This window comes from Felis catus, chromosome A1 (genome assembly GCF_018350175.1).
Source record: "Felis catus isolate Fca126 chromosome A1, F.catus_Fca126_mat1.0, whole genome shotgun sequence".
NCBI lineage: Eukaryota > Metazoa > Chordata > Mammalia > Carnivora > Felidae > Felis > Felis catus.
The window spans coordinates 121656389-121670432 of record NC_058368.1 but is presented as its reverse complement, the minus strand read 5'-3'; the positions used below and the strand labels follow the sequence as shown (position 1 = coordinate 121670432).

General features: G+C 38.1%; 1 long non-coding RNA gene across 1 annotated transcript; it reads right to left on the bottom strand.

Annotated features, from left to right (window-relative positions):
- Positions 1–5655: 5655 nt before the first annotated feature.
- LOC111560866 lies at positions 5656–13136 on the bottom strand. Its single transcript, XR_002743054.2, has 2 exons — positions 12823–13136; positions 5656–5905 (listed from the first exon to the last, which is right to left on the bottom strand). It is a non-coding gene; the product is annotated as an uncharacterized LOC111560866 (long non-coding RNA).
- Positions 13137–14044: the final 908 nt, after the last annotated feature.

Sequence of the window (14044 nt, the reverse complement as noted above, 5' to 3'; positions counted from 1 at the left end):
CGGTCAAATAACTTTATGAATATGTAAAATGTTCTGTAGTTCAAAAGTTAAAATCATATGAAAAGGTAACCCAGAGAAGTTTTCTTCAATCCCCATATGCGTGAATTTTATTAGTTTCTGGTTTATCCTCTCTTATTTGCAAAAAAAGAAACAAATATACACGTGTATGTGTATACCTATGTATGTCCTTTTTTGCCTTTCTTTTAATTCACATGGTAGTATTTGGTATACACTCCTTTGCACTGTATTCTTTTCACTCATATTACTCTCTGTTGTGTATACACAAGTCTTTCATAACACTAATTTTTCACTATACGGTCTATTTTATTTGCCCTATCAAATATATTTGTACTCACTTTATTTTAAGGGTTAGTTTTATATTAAAGCTAAAATAACCTTAGTCCCCCTCTCTTACTTTTTTTAAAATTTTTTTAACATTTTATTTATTTTTGAGACAGTGAGAGACACAGCATGAATAGGGGAGGGTCAGAGAGAGGGAGACACAGAATCCGAAACAGGCTCCAGGCTCTGAGCTGTCAGCACAGAGCCCGACGCGGGGCTCGAACTCACAGACTGCGAGATCATGACCTGAGCCGAAGTTGGCCGCTTAACCGACTGAGCCACCCAGGCACCCCCCCCTCTTATTTTTGTTATTTTCTATTGGTTTCCTAACAATATTTAAATTAGTTAATAATTTATTTTCTCTTATCCCAATGCACCAGTTTGTCACGTGAATAAATATCCTTTTACCCTCACCAGTAACTATAAAATAATCAACAAGTATATTCTGTTTTATATCTCCGTTACCCTTCTGGCCCTTTAATTATTGTATAATATCTGCTGGGTATGTACTCTTCTCATAACCATCATAGTTTTATGGGTGATTACATAGTTATGCTCATCATTAGTCCTCTTGTCAATGCCCTTCCCTTTTGGTGGTCTACAGCACCTTTCCTTAGGAAATTCCTCAGGATGGGCACATGGAAGCAACAGTCTCTGGTTCCATCATGTTCATAACTTTTGACATATTGGCTAGATGTAAAACCTTTGCCTTAGGACTTCTTTCTTTGAATCTTTTCAGTATGCTACTTTATGTATTCTGGGATAAAGCCAAAGACAGTCACTTAAGTCATCTGGTATTTTGACTAAACGCCCAAATCTTTTTTTTTTTTTTTGTAAACTTCAGACATCTCTTAGAATATACCTTGACAATCTTCATTCAGGATTGATTTTCTAGGTACTGGTGTCAAAACTCTCTTTATTTCAGGAAAGTTTTCTTAAATGTTACCTTTTTAAATTTCCATTGCTTTTTATTTTCTTCGTCGTGCATCTTCTAATAGATTATTCAACCCATGTATGTGTGTATTGATTTTTTTTTTACTTTCTTACATTTATTTATTTTTGAGAGACAGAGTGAGACGGAGCATGAGTGGAGGAGGGGCAGAGACAGAGGAGACACAGAATCTGAAGCAGGCTCCAGGCTCTGAGCAAGTGTTCAGCATAGAACCCGATGTGGGGCTTGAACCCACGAACCATGAGATCATGACCTGAGCCAAAGTTGGACACTTAACTGAGTGAGCCACCCAGGTGCTCTAAGAAATCTTTTTAAATTGCCTTGTGCTTTCTGAGATGTGAGTCCTCTGCTCTTTTATTTAGGCTTTCTTTTTCCTTTCCTCTACTCTTTTTCCTTTCTTTTGAATTGAATACTACTCTCAGAACTCCACCCTTTTTGCCTGAAAAGGAGCTTGTAATTTTGAAAGCTCTCACACCCCAGGCTATACCAGCTCCTTTAGACTCTATCTCGAACCCCACAGAGCCACAGCTTTGTTGGAGTGTGCAAGAGTCCTCCTGGTTCCAGTTGGTCTCAAATTGCTTTACTCTGCACTTCACTGAGTCGTGTTGTCAGTTCTAGAATTGTGTTCTCACGTCGGTCAGATACCTCCCTGCTCCCTCCTGCCCTGACACAGATATGCAGAGCAGTGCACGTTTAGTAGTTGGTGGTGTTCCTCCACTTGCTCGTGTTTGGGGCTTCGTGAAGATACCATGTTCATCTAGATTTTTGAAGGTGTTGACCTTGGGCCTTGGATTTTCCCGTTAGAGTTTATCTGTCTTTTTTTATGGGGGATTTCAGAAGATTTGAAAAACTCGCTGCCCCTGCTACCGTCTTCCCACCACACCCATTGATTTATTCGTTCATTCATTTATTCAACAAATAATTTTGAGCCCTGAATTGTAATCTTATGCCTTTTCGTATTCTCTTGGTACCCTTAACTTTCAGGCCCCTGCTGCTTGTTCTGGCCTGACTGCCATTGTAATTACCCGTCCATTTAGGCGCATGCGTATCTGCCACCTAGGGCTAATCATCCATTACTGGGAGAAGCCAAGGGCCCTCCCCCCATTACCTCTGCGCAACCATACTGAAGAGCTACATGCCCTATGTCTCTTGCTTCTCTTGCCACATCTGGACTTATAAAATAATACAACATAGCGCATTTAATCTGGCTTCCCAAATGGCTGCTAAAAGGAATGCATGAAGATACTTGAGGCATAAGAGAGTTAACTTCCTTGGGGCAACCATACCAGTGGGAAACAGAAAAAAGGTTGGAGCTGGCCAGATAGATTCCCTCTACCTTCTTCCTACCTGAGACTATTACAAGGCACCTCTTCTTTGTTCTGCCTATCCTGAGACATCCATGAAGTTCACTAAGGCACCATCCGCCAGCCAAGGAGTGCTGCATAGCTCTGCACCTTCTCTAGGTGGAGGTGCCTGTTCTCATTCACACAAGAGTCAGGTACAGGCTAATAGCTGCCCCCTGAAGCGCAGACATGTGTGAACAATGATGGGCACCTAGAAAAAGGAACAGGAACCTCAGAAATCATCAAATCATCACCTACCACCCAGTTCCTTCCATTACATCTTTGCCAGATGGTCTACACTCTGCTGGACTAACCTCCATGAGGAGGTGTTCACAATCTCATTTTCAGCTTTAATTGTTTGAACTTCTCTTTTCGCTTCTGTTTATTAATTTTAAGTTATACTTATTGATCTATAATTTATATAATTAACAATATAAATTGTGTTACCTTAAAATATAACTATAATTATATATAAAGTATATATAATTATACAAACTACAAGTAGAAATACAAACTATAAATTATAGTTTACATTATAATAACATCAAATTGTAGTATATAATTCAGTACATTATAGATAACATAATTATAAATTATCATATATAATTTAAAATTATTAATATATGCTATAGAGTTATATACTATGTAGTATATAATATGTAATTATAATTATACTTAATTGTATTTATTAGTTATAATTACATATTATATACTATATTATATATAATTATAATATAAACTCTAATTTATAACTTAATCTGTAATTTCAATTTTATTATTTAATCTATGATTAACCTTTTTTGGTATAAAGTGAGTTTTGGTGAATGCACGTATCCCTGTGTGACCACCAACGCAATCAAGTTAGAATATTTGCATCACTCTAAAAAGATCCTTTGTGCTACTATATAATCATTTCCCTCCTCTCACCTCCAGCAACCACTGATCTGATTTCTGTCCGTATATTTTTCCCTTTTAGTGCATGTCATATAAATACAATCGTGTGTAACCTCTTGTGTCAGACTGCTTTCACTTGATCCAGCCATGTCGTTTCACCTATCAATAGTTTGTTGCTTTTTATTACAGAGTTGTATCCTCTTGTAAGGATGGACCACAGCTGTTCATCTGCTCACCTGTAGATGGACATATGGATTGTTTCCAGCCTTTAGTGATTATGAATAAAGCTGTTATAAACATTTTATACAGACTTTTTTTGCGAACATATGCTTTCCTTTTTATTGGGTGGATAAGAATGCAGTTGCTAGGTCACATGCTAAGCATATGTTTAACTTAATAAACAACTCCCAAACTGTTTTCAAAAGTGGCTGTATTGTTTGATATTCCTAGCCGCTATGTATAAGATTATCTTTCAATAATTTTTACAATTTGACAAGTACTACACGAACCCATGCTCATTATTTAAATAAGTCAATCAATACAGACAGGCAAAATTCCCATTTGTCTTCTTAGCAACACCTCTCCACTCCCTAAATGCAGCCACTGTGACTGATTTGGTGTGTGCAAAAAGTATTTCTTATTTTGAGAAAAATTAAAAACTCTTTGAAGCACCACATCCAAATTCTAATCCCTCCTAGAAGGCATGGCAGTGTGGCAAGACTGCTGTCACTGGTGTCAGCCACACCTGGAATTTAGTCCTGGGTCTGCCACTCTCTAGCTCCAAAGCGTGGAAATAGCAGCATGCGTATAATTAAGATGGAGATATAAATATCTCCTTATAATTCACATATGAAAATAAAATATTTAAATATACATTATATATATTTGAGTTTCCATTTGCCATTCCTAATTAATATAGATTTCTAATTTCTCTGCCATTACTGGCCAGTAAAGGTTAACACATTAATAATAGCAGACTGCCTTGGACCCTACACAAGGCACATTAGTGTAAAATATTCATCTGGAACTTAGTTGTCCAGAAAAGTCTGCAGGAAAGCCTTAGGAAGACGAATAACGGGAGCAGCGACTATATATAGCCCATTTCTAATATTTATAAATTCGCTGTGACTGACCAAATGCAATCATGAGCTTAAAAGTAGTGAAAACTTAGAATGGTGAGTGCCAGGGGCTTGGAGGGAGGGGGAAACGGCGGAGTTGCTGTTCAACAGGTATAAAGTCTCAGTCACGCAAGATGAGAAAGTTCTAGATCTGCTGTATGACATCGTGTTTATAGTTAACAATACTATATACTCAAAAAGCTAAGAGGGTAGATCTCAAAGTATGTTTTCTTAATACAATAATCAAAAAGGGAGGAATGTTAGTGGAAAATTTGGTAAAATCCTAGTGAAATCTGTAATGTAGTCAATAATATTGTATTAATGTTAATTTCTTAGTTTTGACAAATAGATAATGGTTATGTAAGATGTTAACATTCAGGGAAGCTGGCTGAAAAGTATACACTAATTCTCTGTACTATCTTTGCCATACTTCTGTAAGTCTAAAGTTATTCCAAAGTAAAAAGTGTATTTTTTTTAAGTAATGAAAACCAAGTCACCCACACAAGGGTACTCGCTGTATGATTTTTATAATGACAAAAATTGGGGGGGGGGCAGGGAGAAATCATTTAAGAAGGACTTGACTAAAAAAAATTAGTATGTATCATATAGTTATTAATAAGATAAAGTTAATGGTGAATATTATGTAACAACATGGAAAGCAGTGCATAATATATTAAGTAGGAAAAGAAGCTTACCAAAGCTCATTTGTGTATGTATGCATGTGTGTGTATATATATATATATATATATATATATATATATATATATAAATTTTATGTAAAAGATATGTATGTGTGTGTAGGTTAGTATAAAAGATGCCTAGAAAATTAAACCCCAAACTGTTTACATGGTAATTTATTCAGGTACTGGTTGAGGGAAAAGCTATGTCCATTTTTTATATATGGGTTGTACATATAAGTTGTGGTGAATATTTTATTGAGCTCAGGACAGCCCTTGGTCAAGAGAGGCTCCCACCTCAGAACTCAAGAGTCTGAAAATCACAAGCGCACAATGCAAAGGTAAATTTATTAAGGGATCCGGTACCCTCTGCTGACACGGAGCAGCCACAGTCCTAGAGTCCACACTGGTGACTTACACCATTCAGGCCACAGGAAACGTTTCTCTGCATCTCTTGCCCTCTGTTCTAAAAACAGTAGGTGACTTTATCCAAACGTCATGAGGAATCGTGGGTTGTTCTGCAAACATCATGGAAGGACATCGCTTAGGACTGTCAGGAAACTCTGAGCTGTGGAAGCACTCCGGTAAGAGAAAAGACAAATTAATTAACTTGTCAAATCCTTCCTCTCACATATCATTGATGTTATAGATTCTTGCATAATAAAGTACCAATTCCCCACGAGTGTTTAGCATCTATTTTCTTGCTTTCTTGAAGTTCCAGTTTGCAGACCTATAAGTACTCACAAATCACTACAGAATTTGCAATAGTCACATACAGCAGCCAAAGAACAGTATGCAATAATAAACCAAACATCCCTAATTCTTTTTTTTATACATAGTCTAGACACAGCATGCTTAAGCATGAAGCATAATCCCAATTTTTTGCATTAACAGCTGATGGTCACAGAACACAGGAATTGCCAATCATTTTATATTTATAAAAATAGCTTCTAAGATATAATTAAATTTTAAAACAAGTAACTAAGCTTTATTTGAATAGTTTTTGTTTAAATTTTACTGTTCATTAAATATTATTTCGTTTTTGCTCCTTAATAACTTTTTGAGACATTATAGGAAAAATAATTTTAGCTTTTCAATATTTTAACATTTACTTTAATTACATTTTGATGAAATACAGGCAAACTTGGAATCTTTTGAATATGATTGCATTTAATCTTTTAATCCTATAGATCATGGAGAGTGAGAACATGCTGGCATTGGGAGAGAACCACACATAATGAACATGGAGCTCAGAAAAGGAAGGGCTGAAAAGAAAACAGAAAAAAAGCGGTTTGCTTCAATTTTTTTAAATTGCAGGCAATGAAAGTGAGCAGACTTCTGCTAAGCATGACCCACATACAATTTACAAACATTACAAGTTATTTACTTAATGAAGACTTAGTGGCTGAGCAAAACAAAAAAATGGGCAAGGAAAGTATTCCTAGCAAATCTACAACCTGAACAGATCAGATCAAACACTTGTGCCTTTATGTACTTGAGTAATGCGGTGTTTTTTTCCTGATCAATGTTGATAATGAAAAAGATAATATAAAATTCACAACTTAGAAAAAAATAAATGTGATTCTGGCCTGCCCATCAGACAATAAATTACCAAAAAAAAGAAAAAGGCAAATTGGATGAGAAAACTAAAAACTTTGAATTTGTACTGTTTATTGGAAAGTCACCCTAGAAAATGTCTGTCATGACCTTTTAAAATCATGAGAATGCGTCCAGAACAACATAAGTTACTTCAAATTATTGGTTATGAATTCTCCATTGGATAATGATGGGAGGAAATGTTATATTTCATATTAATAAAATGTTTTTTCAAATGGAGAAACTATAGAAATTTTGTTATATTTTAAGTTGAAAGACAAAATATTATGTTACAATTACCACACATTTCCCAGCCAATCTTCACAAGTCTAGCTAAGGAAAATGTGAGTGGAAATACTTAGTTTCTCAATTAAAAGAACGCACAGTGTTACTTGCAACCAAAAATAAACAAAACCAAACAAAAAACCTGTTATGCAAACACAAGAACTGTTTAAAAAAAAAAGTCTAAAGTAACAGTAAGTGAACAATAGTAAACTACAAAGAAACTACTAAACACAGATATAAAATACCGCTGTGATATTATTAAGAGAATAGTAATAGATGTTCCATATTTAGCCAACCTTGTGGGACAACAGCGGCAAAATAGTCACAGACAACAATAGAAATGTTCTAGTTTAGTAGAAAAAAATGACTTTAAAATGTGACGCCAGAATAGCCAAGTCTGTAAGATAGATAAAAGCTAACCTTTTAAAATCACATAAAAGGAAGAGAATGCAAAATAGTATTAAAAGTGATGAAAGAAATTACACATAAAATTCTAAAAATTAATAACTTCTTTAACTAGATTATATTAGGACAGATCATACTCAACAACATTCATTATACCTACTGTCAAACTATCAGAGAATTAAAATAGAAGAAATCAAAATTAATGAGTATTTTATTGGTGATGCCCATTGTAAAAAAATAGAATTGCAAAAATAACTTTGAGTTTTAGTCACTGGTTTAAAAGATTAACGAGGGCTAGCTACTGAGAATAGCAGTTGGTAAAGAACAAGCATTTTTTTGTGAGCCACGGACAAAGCACCAGTTGAATTTCTTATTAAGACATGTTCTTGAGGCACCTGGGTAGCTCCATTGGTTAAGTGTCTGACTTCGGCTGAGGTCATCATCTCAGAGTTCCGGGAGTTTGAGCCCCGAGTTGGGCTCTCTACTGTCAGAGCAGAGCCTACTCCAGATCTTCTGTCCCTTTCTCTTTCTGCCCCTCCCCACACTCTCTCTCTCTCTCTCTGTCTCTCTCTCTCAAAAATCAATAAACTTTGAAAAAATATAAAAAAAAGAAACATGTTCTCATCTGTGCCAATAAGGGAGTGCATCTTTGAACAATTCAGTAACTGCAAAGATATTCTCTGGATCTGCCCAAATAGGAGGCATCATGAGGAAAACCACGTCATCTCTGCCATGACAACTACTTTTGGACACACAAAGGCAATCCTGATTAAACACCATTAATGCAAGATTTAACTTACACATGCTAACAAGATGGGCTAGAATTGTGCAAGAAAGAAAAGATTCTCCTTATGTTAAAAAAAAATCGTGATCTTCAACAGGAAATTATCTTTGATTTTGTAGTATCCACAGTTACCTGGTGTGAACTGTTCCTACTATTAATAATGTTAGGCAAAGCTTGCAGGAACTCCAAAAGCTTGCACTGACAGGACTTGGGCTATTTTGCCCTTCTAAGATTCATTTGTGTTTCGTTTAGAGAAAATGGTTTAACTAAATTGAAATAAAGTGTATGTGACACTTGTGATCAACGTGGCATTCCTAAAAATATTAGAAAATCAGAAATGTAAACAAAAACATTCGCAGCACTATAAAAGAGAATATTCAGAGACAGATAATCTCCAAACTAATTGCTACTGAGATTATTTGGGGTTATTAGAAATCAACGTGTAATGTCAATTCAAGAGAGATTTGAATAAGTCACCTAACATATTGCCATTTTTTTTGGTGCTCTTTATATTCCAGCTTTCAAGTTTTTGAGAAAAAGAACTAAAGAAATAATTTATAGGGGTGCCGGGGTGGTTCAGTCAGTTAAGTGTTGGGCTTTTGATTTCAACTCAAGTCGTTATCTCATGGTTCATGGGATCAAGCCCCATGCTGGGCTCCGTGCTAACAGCATGGAGCCTGCTTGGGATTCTGTCTGTTCCCCGCTCTGTCTGCCCTCTCCTGTGCTCTCTCTCTCTCTCAAAAATAAATTTATAGGGGCGCCTGGGTGGCGCAGTCGGTTAAGCGTCCGACTTCAGCCAGGTCACGATCTCGTGGTCTGTGGGTTCGAGCCCCGCGTCGGGCTCTGGTCTGATGGCTCAGAGCCTGGAGCCTGTTTCCGATTCTGTGTCTCCCTCTCTCTCTGCCCCTCCCCCGTTCATGCTCTGTCTCTCTCTGTCCCAAAAATAAATAAACGTTGAAAAAAAATTAAAAAAGAATAAATAAATAAATAAATTTATAAACATTTAAAAAAGAAGTATTTTATAGTTCTAGATATTGCTCTTAGAGAAGTTGAAAATTACAGCAAAAGTGATAGTGATTTATATGATGAGAATATTTTATAACATTTTCAATGGTAATAACTTGTCATGAGAACCCAACACACTATCTGAACTTTAGTAAAATCCATTGCTGATACCTGAACATAAATGTTACTACATAACTTTATTGACAACTATTGGCTTACCAACTTTTCTCAATATTAAATTAATTTAAAAACGAGGGGGCGGCTGTGTGGCTTAGTTGGTTAAGCATCTGACTCTTGATTTGGGCTCAGGTGATGGGCTCTCACACTTCGTGAGATCAAGCCCCGTGTCAGGCTCTGCACTGAGTGTCTGGAGCCTGCTTGGGATTCTCTCTCTCTGCTCTTCTTGTGCTTCTCTCTCAAATAAATAAACTTAAAAAAATGCAGATTTAAACAAATAGATTCTTCAAAAATTAAAAAACTTGTAAAAAGGACAAAAGAGAACTACACCCAATTAATTTTGTTATGAAGGTACAAGGACAGGAGTGTGGGGGTGGCTCAGTTGGTTACCTGGCCAACTTGATTTCTGCTCAGGTCATGATCTCGCAGTTTGTGAGTTCAAGCCCCACATCAGGCTCTGTGCTGACAGTGTGGAGCCTGCTTTCGATTCTCTCTCCCTCTCTCTCTCTCTCTCTCTGCCCCTCTCGAGTGTTCTCTCTCTCTCAGAATAAGTGAATAAAACTAAAAAGAATGTTAGAAGGACAGAACATATTCTATTGTACTTAACAGTTTGTTAGCATGTTCATATCTTTTAAAGTTTTAGACATCTGGTTCCCCATTTATATTTTTGCATCTGGTCCACAAATTCAGGGGTGGCTCTGATTGAGCATGTATTAATTTTATAATACCACTAATAACTATTTACTAAGTGCTTATTATGAGCTAGGCACTGAGCTTGTTACTGTTTGTACAAGAGCTAACAACACCTCCGTGAGGTAAATATCCGAATTTCACTTTACAGCTAGGGAAACTGAGGCTTGGAGAGGCAAAGACGCTTGCCCAAACACTGTCAAAGCTGAATTAAGTTTACATTCACGGTGCCCATCCTGATGGAGACTAGTGCTAAGGGCTGACGGAACACCAGGGAATGAGCTTTCTAAGTGCAGGGCCTACCTCTGGGAAAGATCTCTCTCTCCCCCAGATCATCCTGCCTGAAATGTCACTATTCTGCACTGACTGCTTTTCATTTTCAAGACTTTCCAGTCTGCACCTAGGTGGCTCAGTCAGTTAAGCGTCGGTTCTTGCTTTCCTCTCAGGTCATGATCTCAGGGTTTGTGGGAACGAGCCCTGAGTGGGGCTCCATGCTAAAAAGCACAGGGCCTGCTTGGGATTCTCTCTGTCCCTCTCTCTGCCCTCCCACTCGTGTTCACATACACACTCTAAATAAATAAGTAAGTAAGTACGTACGTATGTAAGTAAGTAAATGGGAGTCTGAATCTTGATTTCAGCTCAGGCCATGATCTCACAGCTTGTAAGATGGAGCCCTGCATTGGGCTTTGTGCTTGGGACTCTCTCTCTCCCCCTCCCTCCTTCACTCACTCTCTCTCTCAAAAATAAATAAACTTTAAAAACAAAACAAAGACTTTCTAGTCTCCGAAAGAAACCAGTGAGAATGGAAATATCCCCCTTCCCAGGGAGCCTTAAGATGATAACATATGAAGCCAGTAGTATTTCTCATATTTTTTCCACCAAAGTAACCTACCAGACCAAGAGTGCATTCCTAACCCCCAGGCATCTGAGGGCTCCACCCAAAAGATTCTTATCAATTTCTTTAAAGTCTGGTGCTGTCTCTTTAAAATCATACACATATTTTCCCCTATACTGCGTGTGGTGTGTGTGTGTGTGTGTGTGTGTGTGTGTGCAGTTTTCCCTCTTCCTGTCTTCATGTATTTCCCGGCTTCAAGTAAAAACAATGCTTCAGAAGAGATTCTATGTTCACCTTAGAGTTCAAGGACTCTGGCATTCTGCCTGCTCCTCTGGTTTGAAAAGCAGAGCCTTAAACTGCTATCTGCGGCTACCTTGGTGGGGTTTACTTGACCCTTAGGGGAGCTCAGGGCCCTGCAGGAAAGGGAGAAGCTAGATTAACTTCTTCCCAATTTAGTCCAGGACCTGTCCCATTTGTCTTTTATTTTAGTCAGCTTCATAGTCTACCTCTGACTGTTTTGAAGGGAAGTGAACACTCTGTCATTACAAATGTGTAAGCAGACTGGGCACCTGTTTGCTTGCAAAGCTCTGGGAGTTGGCAGGTGTGGGGCAGGCAATGAAGGAAGGAAACTTTCAAATTTGATATCCTATGATCCTGAAATTATCTAAGTCTTCTGCAGCTGCAAGTTCAAGGAAAATGTACTTGATTCAGTAAATATTTATTCAGCTCTTCTTAAAGTGCCAGATACTATACTAGGCAGTGATGAACAGAACAGTCTTCTTGAAACTCAGTTTCCTAGGAGAGATATAAGCAAGCAGGTAACTGTAGTACACCCTACAGCCTCATACAGGAGAAGAATGGGAACTCTGGAAGCTCAAAGGAGGGTCATCAAGCCTGGAACAGTAGACATGAATCCTGGCAGGCTTCTAGGAAAAGGTGACATCTCAACTGAGGTTTGAAGAATGAGTAGGAGTTAGCCCAGGTCCTTCTGAAAGTGAAAACTCCTTCTGGAGTTGGCACTAATTTCAGGTTGCTTCTCTGCCCTGCTACATTTTGTTTGCCCATTCTACTTGTCAACTGGGATATTTAGGAACAGAGATGCTAACTTTTTTTTTAAGTTTACTCATTTTGAGACAGGTGCACGTGTGTGTGTGTGCACACACACACACCTGTGAGGAGGGGAGGAGCAGAGAATCCCAAGCAGGCTCCGCCCTGTCATCATGGAGCCTAACGCAGGGCTTGAACCCATGAACCACAAGATCATGACCTGAGCCAAAATCAAGAGTCCATCGCCTAACCAACTGGCCACCCAGGCGCCCCAGAAGTGCTAACATTTTAATTATCATTTGGAACCGTGGAGGTGAAGAGAGAAAAAGGAGTCCATCCCATTACACAAAACTACATCAGAAAGGCAGACCAAACTCCAGGTTTTTGGCATCAAAGTTACGGGGCAGATCCTAAACTCAGTTTAGATATTCACAGCTGTTTAACAAAGGGGAAGCGGGGTTGGGGGGTGATTTGTGCGGTCTTTGCCTCATGGGCTGTGAACACAAAGGAAAGAAAATATTGTTCAGTGAAGAAGCAAGCTTCTCCCTCTAGTAGTATGATTTTTGGTCATCACACAGTAGACAGCCAAGCCAATAATCCAGTCTGCAAAATTGCCAGCTAAAAAAACCAAATCCTTTGAAGTGGCTAATGAATACGCTCTTTTTAACTTACTCCGATCTCATTGCTGAGAGCTGTACAGTTGCTCCTGGGCAGAAGTTTCACTAATGTAGGGATGTTGACTGGCCACTGCATCAAATATTTATCAAGTCACAGATGGGAATCTACAAAGAGTTTGCAGAGAGGTTTAGTGTCTCCCTTTGGTTCTCAGGGAAGCACGTCAGCACCGCAAAAAGCAAGCCCACAATCACACACCTTTAAGCTGATGCTGATGGCAGCTGACCCATTTTAAACAGGTTAAATGGAGCTCCACTTAAAGAAATCACTGTTTCTTCTTAAAGTAAAAGTACATCTTCACTGTAGCCGTTTTCACAAAATACCTTTACATTAGAAGAAGAAAGCTCACCCTTAATTTCGCCATCCAGACATATTGTGCCTATCTTTTAAACAAAACTTAAATCCTACTGTATCCGATGTTCTAAGCAAGTTTCACGGTTTTGCTTTTCTCACTTAACAATAGATTCTTAACGTCTTTGCCCAACATTAGCACTTCTCTACAGCATATTTTTATATGTTTATACAAGATTCTAGTTCATGAATGTGCCATGATTTACCCAACCAATTTGTTGGGGTTGGACATTTAACTTGTTTCCGGCTTTTCTCTACTGTAAGTGATGATTTTGCCAAGCATCCTTATAATTAATTATTTGTGCCTAGTGATGGTGTTTTCTCAGGCAAATGAGTGGAAAAGGAATTGCTGGGTCAAAGAGCTAGTCCGATACACCAGTTTACATTTCCCTGATCAGAGTCTGAGAGGGCGTGGGGCTGTTGCTTTGAGTGGGCTGTCTGCTCATCTGTCCCAAGCGGGGTTGGTCTGTGAGGTCACCAAGAGCTACAAATTTCTCCAGGAGTTTGGGGGTGGTTGGTTTGTACATTTGTTTGTTTTTGTAACAGCCTCCTTGAAACTTGAACTTTTTTCCTCTTTAATTTAACAGCTATCTTATTTCGCTAATCTCCCATCTTTATTTGGTGACACTGGAGAGAAAGAAGGATCTCTTCAATGATAAACAGAGCCCTTGGGTTCATAAGGAGTTATGGCTTGCTGTTTGGCATTACCACAGTTATTATGCCGGCTCTATCAGTATCTTTTTCCTCTAACAATAGAAGGCAAGCTGCCTCCAGCAATTGAAGTCTCCTGCAACAGAGGTTCAGTGATATGTAGAAAAAAGTAGAGGAGGGAGGTGTCAAAATAAGATTGCCAGCTTTTTGTTTTGGG